Source organism: Talpa occidentalis, unplaced genomic scaffold (genome assembly GCF_014898055.3).
Source record: "Talpa occidentalis isolate TD23 unplaced genomic scaffold, MPIMG_talOcc4v2.1 talOcc4.6, whole genome shotgun sequence".
In the NCBI taxonomy this organism is placed as follows: Eukaryota; Metazoa; Chordata; class Mammalia; order Eulipotyphla; family Talpidae; genus Talpa; species Talpa occidentalis.
In genome coordinates, this window is record NW_023604972.1 from 38196782 (window position 1) to 38206647 (window position 9866).

At 33.2% G+C, this 9866-nt stretch overlaps 1 pseudogene; it reads right to left on the bottom strand.

The window, feature by feature from the left end:
* Positions 1–1141: 1141 nt before the first annotated feature.
* Positions 1142–8755, bottom strand: LOC119260302 (ribonuclease P protein subunit p30-like; annotated as a pseudogene).
* Between the last annotated feature and the right edge of the window lie 1111 nt (positions 8756–9866).

Below are 9866 nucleotides of genomic sequence, written 5' to 3' on the forward strand. Positions count from 1 at the left end.
GTTCTTTCCCTATGCGCCAGCGAGGGTCCCACCAAAAAAAAAAAAAAAAAAAATCAGGAGTAAATTTGAAATTTTATCAAGTGTCTTGTTGGTATTTATCAAGATGATTTTGATTTTTCTCATTTAATCTATTAATATGATAAAACGTGGACATTAAAAAGATCCAACATGTCCCCATATATCTTATCTGGTCATGGTGTACTTTGTTTTAACGGTTTCTCTTTCCCAAAATTTTATTTAAGCATCTGTATTCATGAGTGATATTGGTGAAAATTTTTCTTTTAAAATTTTTTTCTGACTCATTTATCCTTTAAATTATTTTCTTTTTGTCAATATATCATAATTATACATGTTTGAAAAAAGCTTCGTCAATCATGTTTTTGAATTTAAGGAAAAGAAACTGGAAATTGAGAAACCAGTAACTGTTATAATTAGTAAGTAGGTATATTTACTATGAAGATCCTGCTATTTAAAATATTATTTCTAAAGGTGGTTGGCTTTAATGTTTTGGTATATAGTTATTAGGAAAATCAATATCATGTTTTCAATCCTATTTCAAGTATATCAGGCAGACAAATAGCAGCAGTGAAGAAAGCCAACTGTAATTTTCCATATACTTTCTCTCTCCTCCATAAATTTTATAGCAATTCATTTTTACTTGCTATAATACTGACTTGAAAATACTGAAAGAGTGGCTTAAAAAAAGAACAAATCAACTAAAACCCAATTCCTTAATATAAATTTTAATAGTCCTCAAAAATAACTACTTTTTAAGTCACGTAATAAAAAATATATATCGAATGTATATCCAGTAAAGCAGACAAACTTGAGTTTTTAAGTGAACATGAACCATTTTAAGAGTATTTTAAAATGTTGAAACAACTTATATAATTATGTCTGATGTTTTGCACTTTCATGAAAGAAAAATTCCTAGTTTCTGTTTTTCTCTTGAATTATATATCTAAATTCATTAAGCTGGCAGGCTCTCTTTGTTTAATGCACCACTAGATTGTTATTTTAATAGTTTGAATATAGACTACTCCAAATGAAAACAGTGAATCCCATAAAGGTTTTATGTCTGTTGAGGGTGATGGCTTAGAAAAGGGAGGAAGGGAGAGCTAATGACAAGGAGCGATCCTTTTTAGCCTTCCCAATTGGCTTTCTTGCAGGCTGGAAAAGAATCATCATCTCCTTCAGATGACTGAAGTTTTTTGATTGCAGAAATAACTTTTCTAGTTTCTCCATGGAGAATCGCTGTCCTGCAGTTGATAGATACAGCAGTCTTGGCATCACTTTTGGACAACTCGAACAACAATCCTAAGTTTGACATATCATATGGGCCTCTTATTTATAAAAGTCTTTCTGCAGCATTGGGTATAAATAAACTCTTTGCATGCATGCAGGAAGTTTGAGGGCATTGGAAATTGTGTACCTAATGGCTGGCCTGCAGGCAAGGTCAAAGCCCATGCCTCAGTCATTCCCACATTACTACAGCTGAAGTAAAACAGTAGTTTTCTCGGTCACATCAATGCAAACTAAATCCACATCTAAGTGCCTATAAGCAATATGAAAAAGGTTTTCTGTCTTTGGGAAACTGTAACAGTATCATACAGCCACACCCTTGAAGCAGTTGCTCTCAAAACATTGACTGAGATGTATCTGGAACAATAATTCTGTCTAGTTAAAAGTTTAATAGGTCTTGATTTTCCCTGTACAATTGGCAATATTGTGAGGAACTCAGAAACAGCTACTGATTTCTTTTCCTTAAAGTCAGCAATATAATTGATGGCAAGAACTTAATAGCCAAGACGAGGGGTGTTCTCCTGAAGTTAACTAAGAGATTTTGGTCAGGTCCAAACTTGCACACACTGTGCTGAAGTCAAATCTATTTCTTATTTTTAAAAAATATGAGGTTAATACATTTTAATAATATGAGGTTAGTATAAAATCAAGCAGTATTCTGAAAATTTTCAACTGCCTTTTTGGAAACTTAAAGCTTGCTACTTTGTTAGATGTAAGTGAACATAAAATGTACTCCCTTGGGACTGAGAATTTCCAGATTTCATTTTCAAAGCCACCTTTGAGGTGGTGGGCTACTCAATTAGCCTGGGTCCTTCAGTGGCCACGGTATGCAATCGCAGGTTGCTGTGTGCTATGGACATGTAGATGTATGAGAATTGTTAACAAAATTAAATGAGGAGGTCATTGGACTGAGGGGTTTTACTGCCTAAGAAGTCTGCATAAACAAATAAAAAATCCTCCAAATTTACCAAATAAAAACCTAAAAACATCTAATCACAAACAGCTAATTAGGTTTCCCCAAATAAGATAAGCAAATGCTTTGGTTTCAACGAAACAATTTCTCTGCTTTGCTTCTGCTTCTCTATAAAGACTTTATCTCCTGTGGGACAATGTCTAACCATTTCCAGTTTAGCACCCAATTCAACTTGATTTTTGCTCAAATAAACCCTAAATAATTAATACACCTATTTGTTTTTTTTTTTTTTTAAGCAGACTTGAACTTGTTTAGTCACATAAATTTAGGATTGCTTGCTGTCACCATGTAACCTTAAGGGATCTGTGTATGTGTAACAGGGTGGTCCCCAGGAAAGGGGGAGGTTCCAGGTTCCCTGTCCCACCCAAATGGAGGGTGGAGCTGAGCTGAGCGGAGAGAGAAGAAGCTGTAGAGGAGACTGAGGAAGGAAGGAAGCAAGATGGAGAGCAAGAAGGAAACCTGGAGGAGGCACATGGAGCCGAGAGACATGTGAAGAAATGGCCTTGCCTTTTGGTCATGGACTGGGTGACACAGATGTGGGTGAGGCCCATGTGGAGGAGACAATGGCAGCTTTTATCTTGATTTTGATTTTGCTCTTTTCCTTCAGGGCTTGTCTGGTTGTTTCAGACCCTTTTCTGTGGGTCCCCACTGGAAGATGCTTTAGACTTGCGGCAGGCTTTGGGGACTTGCTCTGGGCCAATCCCATTTGGATGGAGTTTTACCCATGAGGGGACAGGTAACTTTGGGTGCTTGATTAAGAAACTAGACTCTTTGCCTTACCTGTATTGTTTCCTAGTTTTATTAAAGTTCCTTCCCATTAAAGTCTCATATATTTTGTGTTGATGTGGCAGATGGCAGAACCCATTTAGAACAGGCAGTTTTGTGGGGTCTGGGGTGCCCCCTCTCCCTGCCCTATAACATATGTATAAAGGATCAAGATTTGCTCTCTCATTCTATATTTGATTTAAAAGAATTTTTTGAAATCAAATATATATTTCCAAGTAAGATATAATTTAAGAAGTCAATATTATAGTCTTCCTATTTAGAAGGAAAATATTGTTGGAATTTCATGACCATATATAAACATTGTATGTATATATATATATGTATATATAATTTTGCAATGTACATATGTGTGTGTATAACTTTCTACAAATTTTACAAGACCTAATTTTTTTTCATGTAAGGTTAAATATAGAACTACAGAAAACAAATACAAATGTCAAATATCGTATTTAGTCAAATATGTTTGGCTCTCATCATCAGACTTAAAAATTTCTAATTTGAACCAAAGCATTTCCACTACATATACTTAACTTCTATCATAAAGTCTAAAGCAAGTCAATTATGTCCATAAAGAAATGCCATAAATTGTTCATCCATACAAACAAAAGCAAATAAATGACACTTTAGATGAATTTTTCTTATCTGCAAGTAATTTTTATATTGCTGAAACAGAGTTAAGGACTGGTGCCTTGAAATAATGCAATCGTTAATCTCTGAGTTGTGTCTTTTCTGTACCTAAATTGTACCAAAAGAACATTAATATAAATTTTATATTGCAAGTATACTCTCTTGATTTAAGGAAATGAAAGGGCAAACAAGGAACCACCATACACTTTTCTTACCTTTCACCACACAATCAATTGCATTCAATCTACTGCTAGAAATCCTGTAGTTCTGCTTAGCCCTAAATCACTGGTATTCAAAGGTTTATTGCACATTCACACTCATTTGTCATTCGCAGGAAGTCTAATTGAGAGAATTTACAGTTGGTTGAGTGCTTCATTTAGATTGTACATGTTTAATAAAGGCTTTTTAAGTTACTAATCTCAGCTCAGGAAACAACAAAAGTGCTTGAGGGTTAAAGAATAAAACATAGCAGGTAAATGTTATAGTGTGACATTTCCTTATAATGTTTCCAAGGAACTGCATTTAGTGGTTTTGAATTGTTTTTACACATCTAGCATGCTTTGCTGGAAAAATTTAGCCTATTAGTTATACCATGTGACAGAAATGTGTTGATAAAATTACTCCTCAGTCAAAATGCTGTGGTTAGCTGAAAATAGTGTCAATAATTATTGCACTGTTGGAGAAAGCCTAAAATAATCTCTCAAGTGAAATAATCTTGAACATCTTCTCATAAAAATAAATCTCATTAAATAATAGGAACTGACTTTAGTCTGTTACTTTGCAGTAATTTTAAAATAGGATTCTGATTTCGACTTGCATTATTGAACCATATGCATTGTTTATGGGATGGTACCACACAATGGGAACATGCTTTGCACAAATAATCCTGGCTGCCATTTAGCTTTATGTTCTAAAGAAAATGTGAAACTCTACAAAAGCCAAGCAAAATGTTAAGGTTCAAAAATGTGGCAGGAATAAACGTGCAGGAACCCAGACACCTTTGCATCTGAATTGTTTCTTTGGTTTCTTGTGTTGCAACTATGTGACCATATATGATTATGAAAAATTAGGTGCTGCTAATGAACAATGTGACAGTACAAAAATGGAATCTATGCACCAGATCTCTAAGTAGAAAGTTGATAAAAATTTGCCTGTCTTCCCATTACCCAGCAAATATTAGTGTCTTGCTGTTTTCCTTAGTTTGGTGGACTGAATGCTAGTCTTACTGCATGACATGTGCAACTTTTTAATTTTAATTGTTTCTAAATAAATCCCTCTCTTAAAGTGTCTATCTAGTGTTACCACCTAGCTCATCTGGGTTATAATTCCAGTAACAAAATATGTAAATTCTTTGGAAATGGTATTGATACTAAAGTGAAGCATGAAATACCATTTGTCCTTAGAATTGAATTTATAGTCCCCTGGTTGGCTAGTTTAGCTGATGGAGCATGACTGAATTTACAGTGGATAAAAAAAAGAAAGCATTCTCTAAACAGATGGCAAAATTACTAATATCGGAAACAGTAATGAAAATATTCCCACTGATTGGACTGTTGGACAAATTTTCTCTAAAAATATTTTAATTGAGTTTTGGTTTTAATGACGTATATTCAGATTAGCTTTTATTGGAATGATGAATGCTGAAGCAAAATCCTTGGCAATATGAAGGAAAATATTCCAAACAGGAATCAGTGATCTGGATTTTTCTTTCACCCATTTAACAAGCAATTATTGAATATTTTACATAATTTTCTAGATGCTGGAGGTGAAGCAGTGAACAAACATGCTTCTTATATTCATGAAGTATATATTCAAGGGGGAGGAAGAGATAATAAACAAACAAGTAAATGTTCATTTCCTGAGTTTTATGGAGAGAAATAAAGCTTACAAAGAGAGGCTGGAAATGGGATATGGGGGGAGGGATATTTTACACTTTTATAGATTGTCAGAAAAGATCTCACTGAGCATGTGATATTTGAACAGAAGCAAAGGAGAAGTGACAAATTGAACCACATAATTACTGGAAAGAAAAATGATCAACATTTTATCTCTAGTTTTGTATTAGGTCAAAATTAGTTAAAGCTATATAAACAGCCATATACAATTGAATTATTTGAATCATTAATTCTTTGAAAGCTTTATTCAATACAGCACAAAATTGCAGTCTTTATCTTCATTTGCCATTCCTTTTGCTTCTTATCTGTGCTGGTTTCATCTCTCTCCTTGGCTTTCATAACACTAGGCCCTCAATGCAATCTACTTACCTACTACTAAAATTGAATTAAGATTAACTAATTTGAATAACTGCATTCTCACCCTACCCTGCTTTTGTTTAACTGTTGCTGGTTAAAAGAGATGAGAAAGCCACTCACTTTCTGTAACTGTTGAGTTTAACTGTTTCCATCTTATCATGCATTAGTTTCTCCACTATTTTTATGTTATCCTGTAATGCATTCATTTCTTTATTTGTGTATTATCACATCCATTCTTAGCAGTGGCACACCTGTCATTACTCTTGCTTAGAAAATAAGTACATGCTAGTTTCCTTAGGTTGCTATAACAAATTAATGCAAACTAGTGACTTACACTTATTTTTGGAATGTAAAAAAGTATAGCCACTACAGAAAATAGAATAAACAGAAGGGAAATTGACCCAGCTATTCTACTTTGGGTATTTAGCCAAAGAATGTGAAAACACCCATTTAAAAAAATATAGGTACCTCTAAGTTTGCTGTATCATTATTTGCAATAGACAAGGTTTGGAAACAACCTTTGTGTACAACAACAACAAATATATATAAAAAAAGATATGATACACACACACAAAATGAAATATTACTCAATTATATAAAGGATGAAATCAAACTTTTAAATAGAGGAAATCAGTTGGTGGTTACCAGAGGGGAAGGGAGCTTGGTGTTGGATCAAACAGGGAATCAAATATATGCTGTTTGATGGAAGCTAGCCTTCTGGTGGTGAGTGTGATATACTGTATATACAGAGGCCAAAATACAGTGTTATATATCATGCATTTATATAATGTTAAAAACCAATGTTACATAAATAAAAATCTAAACAAAATGTGTATTTATTAGTTCACTTTTTTATGGGTTAGAAATAGGGCTGTACTACTTTCCTCAGGCTGTAGAAGGTACCTCTGCTTCTACGCTCATTCATGTTGGCAGAAATTCCTTGCAGCTATAGTAAAGACATCCCTGTTCCATTTCTAGCTATCAGCCAGGGGCTTGACTTTGTTCTTTGTGGTTACCACATTTCTTCACAAGTTTCACATGAAGCCTTCTATTGCAGAATAGGTCAAATCCAAAAACACTGTGAATCTCTAATGTCTTCATACCTTCACTGCATCCCCACTCTCATCTGTTGCATTTCTCTGATCCAAACTAGAAAAAAAACAAAACTCTACTTTTAAGGATTTAAGTGTTTAGATTGATTATCTTGACCCAGATAATCAAGGATAATCTCCCTATTTTAATGTGAGTTGATTAGTAATTTTGATTCCACCTGTAAAGTCTCTTCACTGCAACACCTAAATTATTGGTAGATTCTGTAAGCAAAGAACAGGAATCTTGAAGGAACCTCTTTAGAATTCTATCAACCATAAAGAGCTAACAGCTCAAGCCAATATGCATTGTTACAAGAAGAACAACTCTTTAATAATCACAATTTTACGAAGTAGTGGCCATTATGATCTTCCTTTGTAGACAGAGAAATTGTGTGTTAAGTAACTTACACAACATTCTTTAACCAGTGAAACATGAAACAGGAATTAAACTTACATCTGTATGATTCCAGAGCACATGATCTTCCCAAAATGATGATATAAATTGCAAAGTCAGGTGATATAACCCCTAGATGATGATTCTAAATTAACCTTAATTAAGTAACTATTTTTGAATTCAGATTATGGATAAATTACATGAACCACTATCCTCTAGATAGTAAAAATTAGTTTTACACATGGAAATGCATTGCATTTTAAGCAATGATCATTCCTTTTAAAAGTACAGTGTGCTTTTTGGCTATTTATATAACTGAAGATAATCAATTTTCCATCTGAAACAGAAATAGCAAAAATCAATTTATATTTAGATATAAATTAAATAGATTCTCAAAGCATTGATTTGTACAAATAAATACAAAACGTGTTTCTCAATACTAGAATTAAAGTCATGGTTCTTAAAAGGTATATATCATTTTAATAATCAACTGACAATTAGACAACCAATTTGATGCTAAATAAACTAGTGACAAGACTTTTCACATTAATTCTAGAACACATTAATCAGTTTTTCAGTTATGTTCATATTTACAATAGTGTCAATAATAAATTTTAACCTCTGTAGTTTATTTTCTTATTATAGAAATTTTCATTAGTTATAAGTAAATGAAAGTACTGACTTCAAAATCCCAAAACTCAGATTTAAAAAGGGAGATTTTAGCAATACACATTCAACTAACTTATATGGTGACATAACAATTATGCAATCATATTTGCATATATAACCAAAGTATTTCAAGAGCAGAAAAATTTTAAAGCAATAATAGCTACATTTTCTTTTTCCGTGATCTAATGGATATACTGAATACTAGAGAAAGAGAGAAAGGATTTCTTGACGTGTATTAAGACTTATGGATGTACAGCCTTTAGTTTACAATCTAAGATTTCAATATTATTCAGAATAAAATACAAATTTAACATGTTTTATTTTTAAATTCAAAGTAAAAAAGTATCTAATATATATGCATGTATTTTTCATGCAAATATTGTATTATATTGTAATCTCAGAAAGAAAAATGATGCTAATTTGTTCATTTTCTCCATATCATAAAATCTAGTTATATGGATTAAATAAGTATACAATACCTATTGATCAGTGTATCATTTATCATTTGTATTCCTGTTATTTTGATTTGATCTTAGTTGTATTATTTTATTCAGGCTACATTTTATTCAGGCAACAATGTATGTGTCATAGGAATATAGGTTCACACCTCTTCAAATCTTTACCATACCACATCCACTACCAAAGCACTCATACCCGCCATCATAGTTCAGTGGCTTCCCTTCCTCTTTTGCTTCTCCCCTCCACACTTCCCCTTGTGCAGTCTCAATTTTATGGTCATATTTGTTGAGTTCATTTTGGCTTAGTTTTGACTCTTTCTGTATTTTGTTTTTTTATGTTCCACATGAGTGAAATCATCTGGTATTTGTCTTTCTTCTCTGATTTATTTCACTTAGCATAATTCCCTCCAGTTCCATCCATGCTGCAGATGGCAATATTTCATCATTTTTATAGTTGAGTAGTATTCCACTGTGTATATATACCACATCTTAGTCCACTCATCTGTCATTGGGCACTTAGGTAATTTCCATAAAATGGCTATTGCTGATAGTGCTCCAATGCATAAGTCCTGTGGAATTAGTGTTTTGTGTTGTTCATACACCTGCTCTTTGAAACTACAGGTCTTGAAAAATTCAAGAAAATAAGGTTTGCAACCATGGTGAATAATTTACAAAAAAGAGAGACAAATTATGCTGAAAGAGATTAAGCACAATAAGGACTCTCCCTTTGACAGATTTAAGTTTTGATTTCTGCTAATTGACTATTTTAATAATATTTCTTGTGTAAGGTTACACTGGATACAGAGAATAAAAATATAATGGTTATTCTAGCATTACAAACTTAAAGAGCTCAGCTTTCTTTTGGCACCTGTTGTAAGTTAAGAATTTGGCATTTTTTTATACGAAAAAAAAAAAAAATTCCACCACAGGAACATTGGTTGTGGCAAAGTTAAACCAGAACCTCTCTAGTTCACTGTTATTTTTAACTTATTTGCAGAACACGCATCTAATTATCTGAGTAATGTAATTTCTTTCTAGTAGGCTAAAGCCAGAGAAAGTATTTAAATACCTAATTCTGGGACACTGCTTGGCATGCACAGGGTTACCCAGAGGAGCGACAGTATTTTCATAGCATAGCACAGAAATGGAGATATGCATGTATCAAATTCTTGACAAATGTTCCAGCAGTTAAGTAAAACTTTGTTTATATTGCATGCCTCTCAACAGAAATTAAGAACTGTGGAAACAATTCATGCACGTGGTTGGCAATCTTCTCTCCTACTCTCTTAGTGAATATGACAAGCTCACCTGCTG